The sequence below is a fragment of the Prionailurus bengalensis genome, chromosome B3 (assembly GCF_016509475.1).
Source record: "Prionailurus bengalensis isolate Pbe53 chromosome B3, Fcat_Pben_1.1_paternal_pri, whole genome shotgun sequence".
Lineage (NCBI taxonomy): Eukaryota > Metazoa > Chordata > Mammalia > Carnivora > Felidae > Prionailurus > Prionailurus bengalensis.
The window spans coordinates 28,858,142-28,872,786 of NC_057355.1; the positions used below are offsets into that span (position 1 = coordinate 28,858,142).

Sequence of the window (14,645 nt, forward strand, 5' to 3'; positions counted from 1 at the left end):
TGCTTCAGACTTGGACTTGAGTCTAAGTCTTTCAGGTTTTGCCTTCTTGCCATTTTATCATAAGCCAAGATACAAAATGACATTGAGAAAACCTTATCCAACACAGGTGATAAGTTCAGGCATGTTAGGGGTGTGAGCAAGAATAAGGTATTGAGAAATAACTGATCTAGAGGAGAGAAGTAACCATGGTTTTCATGTTTTGGGGGTCTTTATAGAGGAAACAGAGGGAAAGCAGATGTTAGCATTAGTTCCCTCTAACCCCCATCCCCAGTTGTCCTACTCTGGCCTGCTCCCTGCTCCAGAATAGTAGTTAAGAACACAGATGCTGGAGCCAGACTGCCTGAGTTCAAATGCTAGCCCTTTTTACTTGGAGTGGGAACTCCAGCTATTCTCCAAACTTTCTGTACCTCAGTTTCTTCATCTATAAAGTAAGAATAATAGCAGCTTCTCTTTGGTACAGTTCCTGGGGGTACTAAATGAATTAACACATATTAAGAACTTAGAACAATGTGTGGCACCTAGTAAGCCTTCTCTGTGACTTAGCTATAGCTATGATTATCTCTACTCCTTTCTTAATCCAGACTTTGCTCTTTCCTGCTTTCCCTGAACTTTTCTTTTCTCTTTTGTTTCAAGTTTTTATTTAAATTCTAGTTATTTAACATGTAGTACAATATTGGTTTCAGGAGTAGAATATAATGATTCATCACTTACATACAAAACCCAGTGCTCATCACAAGTGCCCTCTTTAATACCCACCACTCATTTAGCCCACCCCCCCACCCACTTCCCTCCAGCAACCTTCAGTTTGTTCCCTATGGTTAATACTCTCTTATGGTTTGTCCCTCTTTTTGTTTTTATCTTTTCTTCCCTTCCCTTGTATTGATCTGCTGTATTTCTTAAATTCCACATATGAGTGAAATTATACAGTATTTGTCTTTCTCTGACTGACATTTCACTTAGCATAATACACTCTAGTTGCATCCATGTTGTTGCAAATAGCAAGGTTTCATTCTTTTTCTTTTTCATTCAATTTATATATATATATAAAATCTTCTTTAACAATTCATCAGTTGATGGATATCTGGGCTCTTTCCATACCTTGGCTATTGTTGATAGCACTGCTATAAACATTGGGGTGCATGTGCCCCTTTGAATCAGCATTTTTGTATCTTTTGGATAAATCCTTAGTAGTGCAATTGATGGGTCGTGAGGTAGTTCTGTTTTTAATTTTTTGAAGACCTCCATACTATTTTCCAGAGTGGTTGCACCAGTTTGCATTCCCACCAACAGTGCCAGTGTTCCTCTTTCTCTGCATCCTTGCCAACATCTGTTGTTTCCTGGGTTGTTAGTTTTAACCATTATGACAGGTGTGAGATGGTATCTTATTGTGGTTTTGATTTGTATTTCCCTGATGATGAGTGATGTTGAGCATATTTTCATGTGTCGTTTGGCCATCTGGATGTCTTCTTTGGAAAAGTGTCTATTCATGGCTTTTGCCCGTTTCTTCACTGAATTATTTGTTCTTTGGGTGTTGAGTTTGATAAGTCCCTTATAGATTTTGGATATTAATTCTATCAGTTGCCTTTTAGTTTTGTTGATTGTTTCCTTTGCTGTGCAGAAGCTTTTTATCTTGAGGTTCCAATGGTTCACTTTTGCTTTTATTTCCCTTACCTCAGGAGACAGCTTTACAAAAAATTTGCTGTGGCCTATGTCAGAGATGTTGCTGCCAGTGTTCTAGGATCAAAACAAAATCTTAATGCAGCTGGCCTACCCTCCAATAAGCTGGCAGATCACTCCATCTTAGAAATGTGACCAATTAAGCCTGATTCTCTAAGGAAGCTTGTTACAGCTCAGATTTTGTGGAAATATGATGTTTTTGTTGGCAGAGTGATCCTTTTCACAAATTTCCTCCTTAGCTTCCTCAATGTGGGAGGAGAACACTTGCTGGCATAATTCAAATAGGTAGTATTATAATCAGTGGAACAGTCCTTCATCTTGGTGGTGGCAGTTGGTCCCAGGGGCAGCAAACAATTCCATTTGCAGTGTCTATATACTCTCAGTATCTCTCAGGTCAAATGCTTCTAGATATAACTGTGCTGCCCTGAGAAGCCTTTACATCAAACTGCATATTTTGTGATTAAAACTAACTCCAGGGATTGGGGTAGGGGTGGTATTAAGAATTATCTCTTTATGGCTAGAGCTGGGTACCACTCACAGAGAGGGTGCACTGATCTCTGGGGTGGATTGGGAAGCAGGGAAGGAATGGCTCAAGGAGCAGGATAGAAAAACTGGACAACTCAGTGTCTTGTGATTCAGCCCTTCCTGTTGCAGAGAAGTGATTTTGTTTGATATGAATTCCCAGAATGTCTGACATACCCACATGCAACTGAGCCCAAACCTATCCCAGAGCCCCTTGAAAATGAGTTGAAAGTTTGAACTCACTTCTTCCTTCAGCACCATTCCTTGCTCCCACTTGCCCAGACTTTCCCCCATGGACATGTTGGTGGGAGCCAGGTGTATGGGAAGAGTTCAGGATTTGCATTAAACTGACTCCATAATTCTCAAGCGGGAGAAGGAAAGTTATTTCAGGGGAACCAGTATCCTGTCTTGGCTAGGAGCTTGCTTGACACATCTTAACCTCTCCTCTTATTTTTTAAATGTTTATTTTTTTAATGTTTATTCATTTTTGAGAGACAGAGTGTGAGCAGGGGAGGGGCAGAGAGAGGGAGACAGAATCTGAAACAGGCTCCAGGCTCTGAGCTGTCAGCACAGAGCCTGATGCAGGGCTCGCACCCACGAACCGCAAGATCATGACCTGAGCCAAAGTCGGACGTTTAACCAACTGAGCCATTCACGTGCCCCACTCCTCTTATTTTTTAATCTCGCAAACAGCAGTCTGCTGCTGGTTGGTGGTGATGATAGGGATATTTACCCTGTAATCAAACCAAAAGTGGTGAAATTTGGAGGTCCTAGGAAAAGTGATGGGTAAGACTGGGAAAAAAGGTATTTCTCTATCCTTACAGAGTTGGAGTCAACAAAAAAGACATTCTTTTACGTGGCTACCAAGGTCATCACTAGAAAGTAAGACTCACAGTATTTAGAAACTAAAGAAATCTCAGAGAACATTATCTCTTTGTTTTAAAGTTTAAGACCCTGAAGCTCAATGAAATTTATTATTGCTAAAGATTACCCAGGAAATAATGAAACCAGATTCAAAACCCAGGTTTTATGGCTGTTAGTCCAGTGTGATTTCTGTTATGCTATGCTGCTTCTCAAAGTAGCATTCTTTTTTTTTAATTTTTTTTCAATGTTTATTTATTTTTGGGACAGAGAGAGACAGAGCATGAACGGGGGAGGGGCAGAGAGAGAGGGAGACACAGAATCGGAAACAGGCTCCAGGCTCCGAGCCATCAGCCCAGAGCCTGACGCGGGGCTCGAACTCATGGACCGTGAGATCGTGACCTGGCTGAAGTCAGACGCTTAACCAACTGTGCCACCCAGGAGCCCCTAAAGTAGCATTCTTATCATTTGCTCATCCATTTCATCATCAACCGATACTACTGCGCCCAGCACAGTGATATGTGGCTATATGCAGTGAACAAGACAGGTATTCTTCTCGTGGAGCTTAAGTGTAATGAGAAGACATATTTAAAAATCATTTACATTAATATATTAATCATTATATAATTCTTATAATCTTTATATATTATATACTTTATAATATCTATTATATATAAATCATTATTATAAGGTAATGAATGCTAAGAAGAATTAGAGGGTGCCATTGAAGCTTATAAGTGCAGGCCTTAGTGTAGGTGGCAGAGATAGTGGTTAGCTCTTGGCTTCTCTTTCTTGAGAAGTATTTAAGCTGACACTTGAAGAATGAGTAGAAGATAGTGAGGTGAAGGGCCCAGGATATGGGAAGAGAAATCTAGGCAGAAAGTACAAAAGTCCTAAGGCAGTACAGAGATGGAGCTTTGAAATAACTGAAAGTGGACCCATTGCCTAGTATATAAATAGAGAGAGGGGAGTAAAATGGTTTGGGAAGGTAGGCAGAGTCTGACCCTTCAAGGCCTTGTAAGCCATGGTGAGAATTCTAGACTTTAATCTGAGGATAATGGGAAACCAGGAAAGGGTTTTAAACATAGAAGAGTTTATGATCTTTTGTAAGAGATCACTAAGACTGCACTGGTAAGGATCAAAAGTAGATCCAGGAAACTAGTTAGAAGACTATTACAACAGCTCAGGGGAGAGAAGATGGTGGCTTGGACCAGGGCAAGCATAGTGGATGTAGAGAAAAGTAAAGAAGACATCAAAAGATACTGAGAAGGTAGGGCCAAAGCATTTGGCACTAAATGAATGTGGAAAATAAGGAAAAGGGGAAATATCAAGAATAACTCTCATGTGTCAGCATGAGCTGGGGAGATGGTGCCTCCATGGAACTAGGGAATACTACAGGAGGAGTGGACTCCAGGGATGGATCAAGAGTTTGGACATTCTACATTTTAGGAGCCTGAGACAAAGGGGAGAAGATACAGAGAAGTCAGTTGAACATACAAAACTACCACGCAGAAAAATCTGCCTTAGAAATAGAAATTTAGGGGTAAGGTCATAGAGATCATAACTGAAGTCATGGAAGAGATCATTGAGGAAGAAAGAATAGGCCAAAAAGAAAAGAGACAAATGAAAGAACAAAAGAGTTTGTTCCATTGCAAGAAATATACATCTAAGAACATATAACTTTATTTTTAAGATCTGTGCTGGTTATCAGTCTGTTGTCTCAGTTTCGAGCCTACCCTTCTATACTCTGCTTGGGTTGTGCTACAGACTATATTTCTCTTTGCCTAAGGGCAGTAGGGTTTGCTTGAAGCAGACCAAAAGGCTGAAGAGAGGAAAAGAGATTTGTTCTTTTCTTGTTTTTCCTTTCTGTTCCTGTCAGCATCATCCCAGTGGCAGTCCTTCATCCTGGTGGTGGCAGTTGGTCCTAGGGGCAGCAAACAATTCCATTTGCAGTATCTATATACTCTCAGACCCAGTCTTGCCACATACCCTCAAAGATATCAGGCTTGCTGCCCCCAAATAATATATTCCTCACTGTGCTTATCTGATATCATTTTCCCTAAGGCGAGCCTCCTCCTCATGTTGCTCATTTATCCATCCAAGAGTGTAGTAGAAATGTGATCAAATGTCTGCACCCTTGCTCCAAGAGATATGAGTTCTGACTCTTGTATTGAAGAGGTGGGATTCATAATATGAGAACTGAGAACTATAGAAACACTCAGCACGGACATTCCATTCAAACCCTTGCACTAAGAGACCTGACCAAAATTTCACAAGACTTATGGTTATGCCCCTTTTGAGTTCCTGTCTGGAAAATCTCAGGGCTGTCAAAGAAATTTACTGTCTATACTAGTCAACACTTGAAGGTTTCTGATCTCCTTTCCTACAAAATTTATTTATTTAAAAGACTTTTTCCTCTGTCCCTTCAAGATGCATATGTATCTCCTACAATTCAGGAGTGTCTTTCTCAAGGACCTGAAAGCCATTCCTGTAAAACGTCATCAGGAGGGATAAGGCTTCTGTCTCCCAGTCTGTGTGGAAGGGCAGAATCCTAACTTCCATAATGGCCACCTAACACAGCTGGTCTAATTGCATTTATGCTAAACAACCCTTCGTAATTTTTCACGAGTCCCTTGCTCTCTTCCTCTCTCTACTCCATTCTCCCTTTAAAATGCCCTGTTACCTCTGCACAAATAGGAAGGGAGCTCAGAATTTCCCCCTATTGTCAGTTGTTACTGAATAAAATCTGTTTAACTAATATCTAACTGTATTTACATTTGACATAACCTTCCCAAATACAGAGAGATGATTTAAAGCATGATTGCAGCAATGAATATGGCAAATGTCAAAAACAGGGTTTGGTTGCTTTTTATTATTATTTTTTTAATTACTTAACTCTTTCCAGAAAAGACATAAGGAATCATACTAAATGACATACTCCAATAGAAGTGATAAAATAAGGCTAAAAAGGAAATATAAAACGTCCTAAGAAGGAGGGAGTGTACAGGATAAGCCGATATAACAAAGAGACACCAAAATACAATGTTTAAACTAGAAAATTTATTTCTATCCTTTTAAAAATTATTTTAGAGAGAGAGAGAGATTGCAAGTAGGGGAGAGGGAGAGAGAGATAAAGAGAATATTTAGCGGGCTTCACGCTCAGTGCAGAGCCACTCAGGGCTCGACTTGGGTCTTGACGTGCAGCTCAACACGGGACACGATCCCACAACCCTGGGATCATGACCTCAGCAGAAATCAAGAGTTTGACGCTTAACTGACTGAGCCACCCAGGCACCCCATGCTTGCACTGGAATCTTTGCCCCAGAATTTACTTCTGGGAGAACCCAAACTAAGACTAGCTCTAGACTTCCTGGAAATCCAGAGGGAAACTATGTAACATAACTGTTACATTTATTTATTTTTTAAATTAATGTTTATTTATTTTTGAGAGAGAGTGAGAGTGCAAGTGGGGGAGGGGCAGAGAGGGGGGGAGAGAGAGAACCCTAAGCAGGCTCTGTGCAGTCAGTGTGGAGTCTGACGTGGGACTTGAACCCGCGGACTGTGAAATCATGACCTGGGCCCAAATCAAGAATTGGACACTTAACCAGTTGAGCCACCCAAACGTCCCTTTAACTGTTATATTTTAAAAGTAGGAAACAGGGGCGCCTGGGTGGGGTGAGCAGCTGACTTCAGTTCAGGTCATGATCTTGTGGTTCATGAGTTCCAGCCCCACGTCGGGCTTTGTGCTGACAGCTCAGAGCCTGGAGCCTGCTTCAGACTGTGTGTCTCCTTCTCTCTTTGCCCCTCCCCTGATCGCACTCTGTGTCTCTCTCAAAAATAAACAAAAAAATAATCGTAATAAAAAATCATAAGTAGGAAACAAGTTCCTCAATCAAGACAAAATATTTCTCCCTGTCTCCCTGCCTTACGCCTCCCTCCCATTCCCTCCTCTTCCCCCACCAAAAAAGCACTACTTACCATCTTATTCTCACACTGTCTGGGCTTTTGCCATTTTCATATTTGCACTACCTTCAGGCCTAAAAGTTCCTTGACACTTTATTCCCTTTAGAGTTAGCAAACTGTCTTGCACATAGCTAAAACCAAGTGTTTGAATAACAAAACTGTGAATCTTGTCAAACACACAGAAACCCAGACTCAGGGGGTGTGACTGGCCACATGTTCCATGTGTGAGTGTGAGCAGAGAAGCCAGAACTGGTTCTCAGATCTGACCACTCCTCTCATTTTCTACCACAAACACTGAATCTCCTCCCAGGTTGCCTTTTCATCATCTCTATGTGGAGCCCAAGGCTTTTAGTAGGAGGAACATGTTTGTAAATGTTAAAAATATACCTGACCTGAGTGAGCTGGGGCCTCTTCTCCTTGGCCCATCAGGTCTTGAAAGACTGTGTTTGTTGCTATTTAACTTTTCCTCTTGCAAGATGACACCTAATTGTAACCAAGAAGACAACTATCAATTCCAGGCATTTTGGCTATTTCAAGTCCTAGTGTAATTGATTACGGCAAACCCCAAACACAGAATCATGTCCCTGTTTCCATAAGTTCCTCCTGGAAATAGCACCAGCTTGAAGCACTGGATTGTGGGCAGGGGAGGTCTCGGTTCTCCCAGCAGTTGCTCTGTGGAAAGGATGAAAGGCTTAATAGAAGACCTGACAACAAGCAAGCTGGAGGAGGAAAGGCCTCTGTAAGACCCATCACTTAAACTCAAGGCACAAAAAGCTTTCACTCGTCTTGGCCTAGAGAGGAGGAATTCATCCAAAGAAGGATAAAACTCAAATTGAATTTTTTGTTTGTCCTGGGGCCTCAGGTTTGTGTCAGCTTCTGAGCTGCCTCTATGCCAGGTGTCTTTGTGATTGAAAACAATGGCAAAAAAAAAAAGGGAGGAAAGGAGGAAGGGAGGAAGTAAGGAATGGAGGAAGGGAGAGAGGGAGGAAGGGAGGAAGGAAGAAAGGAAGACAGGGAGGAAGGGATGAAGGGATGAAGGGATGAAGGGAGGGAGGGAGGAAGGGAGAGGAAAAAAACCCAGCAGCCACATATTCACTGGCCCTTTAATATTTCTTTGCAAAATCCTTCTCTGACCTCTCTCTACCTTAAATGTCTATAAATCAGTTTAAAATTATTTTATTACATAAACAATATGTTCAATAAAAATATTTAAGAAAATATAAATAAACAAAAAGAAAATTGAAATTGCTTGAAAAGCCACCACCAAGAAATGACCATTGTTAACACTTTGGTGTATTCTTCCAGATCCATACACAACTTCATTTTAATGACTGCATGGCTGCGCGTTATTCAATTGTGTGGATATACCAAACCTACGGCGTATCCAGTTCTAAGACACTTGGTCCTTTCTTGTCTTTTATTATTATAAAAAGAGCTAGAATAAATATTTTATTCAAATCTTTGTTTTTTATTTCACAAATAAATTGTTCTAAAAGATACTCTCATTTTAAAAACAAGACAGTAATAATAATGCTATTGTCACCTAAAAATTAAACAATAATAACATTGTATCATCAAATATTTAATGTTTAGATTTCCCTAATTGCCTTATCGATGTTTGATGTTTTTAGTGACATTGCTTCACTTTTGGTAACTAAATGTTGATGTACATGCATAATTAGTTCTTTAGGATAAATGCTTAGATTTGAAATTACTGGGTCAAAAGTATATTATGCCTACATCTAGAAAAGTGTTCTCACCCATTAGCCTTAAATATTCCAAAAGAACATTTTATAAGAATGTGCCTGTGGAAGACAAGAGGCAGAAATCTTTCTATTTGAAGCTTTCATATGCTAATGACAGAGGGGAGAAAATATTCAAAGTTTCCAGATATTTACCATGGTAAACCCCAGGTTGATTTCCTTTCTGCCTCCCTTGGTTAGTTTCAGTGGGGTCAAGAGGACCTCGCACTGTGTTAATCATCCTCTTTGGAGGAGTCTCTACCCCTTCTCAGTAACCCAGGTGATCTTCCTGAAGAAGCTGGCATCTCTCACTCAGCAGTCAAGAATCTACCTGTAGAACGAAGCATCTTCCTAACAGGAGATCTGTATTTCAATCCAGTGTAGTTTGCCACCCTGCCCTCTCAATGCTAAGTTATTTGTTATTTTATATTTATCTAAAATATTTACATTCATATTTATAATTTATAATAGAAGAAAAGTGTAGTGGAAACAGCTAGACAGAGCTGACTTCAAATTCCGATTTTGTCAGTTAATTGCTGCATGATCTTGGACAAATTACTTTCCTTTTCCGAAATTCAGTTATTTGGGGGTATAATGATAGTGTCCTAGTTACTCGGTGCATGGTAGGTGCTCAATAGATATTTGTTAAATGAGTGGATATTTGCTTACTAGATACTTATTTGTTTTGAGCTAGTATAAATCCAAGTGTACATCATTTTTATTTTAGAAATGTAAAATCTGGGGCACCTGGGTGGCTCAGTTGGTTAAGCACCCGACTTCAGCTCAGGTCATGATCTTGCAGTTCGTGGGTTCAAGCCCCACATCGGGCTCTGTGCTGACAGCTCAGAACCTGGAGCCTGCTTCAGATTCTGTGTCTCCCTCTCTCTCTCTGCCCCTCCCCTACTCACGCTCTGTCTCTCTCTCTCAAAATAAATAAGCATCTTTTAAAATTCTTCAAAAAAAAGAAATGTAGAAACTAAGTTCAGAAAAAATATGAAATTTGGTCTTTCAGTTATTCATTCAACAAACATTAACATTAGGCACTAAGTCTGTATAGGCACTGATGATATAATACTTAGTAACAAATGGTTACTGTTCTCAAGGAGTAAGGATGACATGTTTTTTCTTTTAATTAATTAATTAATTTATTTTTTCACATTTCTTATTTACTTTTGAGAGACAGGCAAAGATAGAGCACAAGTAGGGGAGGGGCAGAGAGGAAGACACAGAATCTGAAGCAGGCTCTAGGCTCTGAGCTGTCAGCACAGAACCCAACATGGAGCTTAAACCCACAAACTGTGAGATTGTGACCTGAGCCATGATCAGGTGGCTGAGCCACCCAGGTGCCCTAGAATGACATGCCTTTAAAAGAGCTATACTGAGCTATAGGTATTATTATAGTTATTTTGCACTGTGCTGTCCAATATGGTAGCCATTAACCACATAGGGCTATTTAAATTTAAATTAATTACAATTAAATAAAATTAAAATCCAGTTCCTTGGTTATTAACCACTTTTCAAGTGCTCAGTGGCCACACATGGCTAGTGGGTACTGTGTTGGATAGCACAAGTATAGAACATTTCCATCATTGAGGAAAGGTCTGTTGGACAGTGCTACTTTATACCTTTTCCCCAGAATAATATTCATACACATATATATATTTAAAATTCATACAATCTCAACGTTTTTGCACCTTCGTCTGAAAGCCCCTTACAATTCAGGCAAGAGGGAAATGATGGGTGTTGGTATTTAAGTTAAAATCAGAGGTAATTTTAATATAAGCCAGGGTCCAAACCTGTGAAAATTTTAGCTTAGAACAATTTCTAAGTTGGCTGCAGCAGAATAATGAGTCACTGTTCATTTCAGCGGGAATGGGCCCCATTTCCTGTGCCTCGTGGGGAGCTCCGTGGTTGTCTGGGCATATGTGGCTACATGCTGATGTGTGCACACTTCAGACAGGGAGAGGTCTTCACAGCTTCTCTGAGATTTCAGTGAAACTAGATCACTTCTCTCACTTACTTGCAGTCTCTAACTGAAGACATTACATGGCTTTCACTTCTAGTATGTTGTGTCTACTCAGTGATCACTTATTGGAAATTTTCTATGTCCCAGGGATTGTACTATGTGTTGCAGATATGAAAAGATGATTGGACAAGTTTATAATCCAGCAGACAAAGATGAAATCAGCTAGTCATACACAAGGTGAAACCCAAATAGTAAGTGCTGGCATAGACCAGGTACCAGGAAATTGGAGAAAAAGTGAGATTAAATTTAATTTAGGGGACTAGAGAAGGCTTGAAAAAAAGAAATGTCATTTGAGAGCAGCCCTAGAGGATATGTTGGGACAGAATAGCACGAAATATGCCATTGCTGAGAATTATTCCCCATTCACATCCTTGAAATTCAAAATTCTTTAATACAAGTTGTGATTTCTCCCACTCCTTTTGTACTGAACTTTCTGGGGAGTTCCACTCTGACCCCATCTTATTCCCATGGTCCATCATGCATGTCCAGGTAGAATTCCAGGGTCAGAGTTCTCAACAAATTTTTGTCAGTACTCCCTTGTCCTCAGGTTTCTGTCTTTGTCTTGCCCATCTTCCACCTTGCCTTGTTGAAATCAAGGTCATTCAGTTTGAGGTTTCTCAACAACCCTCCATTCCAACTCAACATTTCTTTGTCTTCCTCCCATTCTTTCCCCCACCCTCACCCTCACCCTCCATGGAGTTGGAAGGGATTCCTTTCCATGAGTAACTCCTTATCCTGTCCTTTTCCTCCTCTTCTAGGACCTAGTTCTGTTCCCTATCTCCCCTCTGGTATCTTCAGTTTTCATTGCCTATAAATGACTCTCTTTTTAGGGGCAGATCCAGGTTTTGTAGGGCCTGAAGCTTATTCAATCTTGGGAGCCCTCTTCAAGAAAAAGAACACAAAATTACAGATACCAACTTGGGAACAAAAGTCAATATTTACAACTGACCCTTGAACAATTTAGGAGTTAGAGGTCCTGATCCACCACACAGTCAAAAGTTTGCATGCAGCTTTTGACTTCCCAAAACATAACTACTAATAGCCTACTATTGACCAAAAGCCTTACCAATAACATAAAGTCAATTAACACATAATTTGTATTTATATGTATTATATATTGTATTCTTACAATAAGGACAGAAAAAAGAAAATGTTGCTAAGAAAATCATAAGGGAGAGAAAATACATTTACAATACTAGACTGTATTTATCAGAAAAAAAATCTGCATGTAAGTGGAACTGTGAATTCAAACCTGTGGTGTTCAAGGGTCAGCTGTATTTAGAAGGGACTTGTGCAAGTGTGAGGGGCCCTGAAGGTTAAGATTCACAATAAATCTACCTCTGTCTATATTATAATAAAAACAGAACAAAGTTTCCCTTTGCTTTGCTACTGCAAATGACCATTCATCTTTCTCATTACTCTGAAACCTTTCAAAGTCATAGTCTACATACAGTGTCTTTGCTTCTATCCCATGTCCATTCTATTGTAATGTTTCTCTAAAACACCATAGACCTCCTAATCCCTAAAGCCCTTGGATTTTTCTTGGTCCTTGTCTTTTTTGTCCTTTCCACAGATAATCTGACACACATTGACTTCTTCAATGACTCAGGGTCCCTTCAATGCCCTAAGTTGTCTTCCCTCCCCTGTGACTCAACGATCATACCCACACTCAAGGCTTCTACTATCATTCTGTGTGGCTGATCCACAATTAATGTGTCTTGAGCTGACTTCCCTTATAAACTCAAGGCCTATAATACAAATTCTCTGAGGTCCCATTATCACCTCAAATTCATCTTTTTTCTGGCTGTATCAATAACATCACTCCCTCCCAGCCACCTGCTCTAGAAATGTCAATGTTACTTTAAATAAGACACCTCTCTCTCTCTCTCTCTCTCTGTATCAACTCTAACATCTAGCAGTTCTATCTCAGAATTATCCCTAGAATCAGTGTAGTCCTTTCTACTCCCACTGTTACATCTCCTACTTCATTGTTTCTCTCTATTGATTTGGACCAATCTGAAAGACTATTATTTGAGCTGAAGAAACTCAGAGCTGAATGTGACTTACTCTATTGAGTTAATGGCAGGTCAGATCTAGATTCTGGGTTTCCTGCTTCTTCTTCATGGCTACTTCACAGTTTTAAACCCACTGAAATCTATTTTGTACACATTAATGTCAGGTTAATCTTAACAGTGATGACTCTCACCAAATGAAAGTGTAGTCCCTAGCATGGTATTTCAGGGCTCCTGAAATCAGGTGTCAGATAACATCTCAAATTTATCTTCTTGGATTATACTGTATAATCAACTGGGCTCTTGGATATTCTCTGAACATGATCATATTTTATCAAGTAATTTCTGGAAATAATTTCTTCCTTGTTGGGTGCTAGTTCAGTAGTTTGAACTTATCAGTTGTGGTCTGATGTTATCTTTATTTGTGAGTCTAGTAAACATTGTGATTGTCTCAACATCCATTCCATCCCAGATGATTGGAAGTCCACTGAATGATAATGGTCCTATCCATTTACCTGTGATTGGTTTAGGGATGGGCATGTGACACATTTCTTGCCAATGACACACAAGGGAAGACAGCTGGGCAGAATCTTGCAAAGGTCCCCATGTCTTAGAAGGAGACATGGAAGAAACAGTCTTTTCTGACTCTGGATATTGTCATGTCTAGGTGCAACCCACAAGAACTGCTCTACAGCCTCCTTGCTCTCATCCTGACAAAGAAGATGGAGAGAATCTGGTCTATTCATATCATTGAAGATCTAATCACCAATCCTGGAGCCTGCCCTGACTCTGAACTTCCCATTATGTGAAGTAATACATTTCCTTATTGTCCAAGCAATTGTAAGTCACAGTTTTCTGTTATCTGCAGCCTAAAGCATCTGGAAACAGTGTTTTGTTTCCAAAGCTAGACTTTAAGCGTCCTGAATTCAGATTCTATTCTGTCTAGCCCTTTATGGCTTGGCACAGAGCAGATGTTAAAAAAATGCTTGTGAAGTTGATATTTATAGGTTTATATCTGAAATATAACTAGTAAAAGCATTTTCATGTATAAAGCTACTTATAACAATTTAGAGATAACAAAATAAAGCTTAGATAGATTAAATAACTTGTTTAGAGCATTTTATTTCTCAGAGTCGTTAGGTTCTGAACAGGTTGTTCCCCTTTGAATTCCTTGTTCATGACTACCATGCCCATTAGGGTCCCAAGAGTACTGGGAAAAAGCAAGCAGCAAACCACTCCAGTGTTTAACCCAGTACTAGTGCCAATACAGTATTCTAGTTATTTCTGCCTCACACCTCAGGACTGGAACCCCTTCTCCTCTTGGTCCCAATTCATAATGGTATCTCTAGTGTCAGGACCATGAATCCCCATAGATACAACACTTTATATGCAGAGATCTTTTCCCAGGAAAATGGATAACTTTTATTAAATTCTCTGGAGGGTCTGTCCCTGAAAATTAAGAAGCATTATAATATGATACAATATTTCAGAAGTAAATGAAAAGAAAAACTTTAAAAATATTCCTCATTCAGTGGACCTAATATCTCCCTTTGTTGTTCTGTATTATGTCATCTAAGGGACCAGTAGACCAGGAACCACTTGTAGATCACAAAGCAGGAAACATTCAGACAGCAGAGAAAGTTAGATACCTCCAGTCAAGACAGGTGTAAAAGGAAAATGCAGAACCCCTTGTTGAAAAGTTATTAAGGACTTCAAAAGGGCTACAGCAGAGCATTAAACCAAGCACAAGCTCTTTTTAAGCTAGCAGCCCTGTACAACTACATAGGTTGTACACTTATGGGATGGATACTGATTCTAGTACGTATTACTAAACATACAATT

General features: G+C 39.8%; 1 pseudogene; it reads right to left on the bottom strand.

Annotated features, from left to right (window-relative positions):
- Positions 1-2,499, bottom strand: part of LOC122468001 — a 96,759-nt pseudogene extending 94,260 nt beyond the window's left edge.
- Between the last annotated feature and the right edge of the window lie 12,146 nt (positions 2,500-14,645).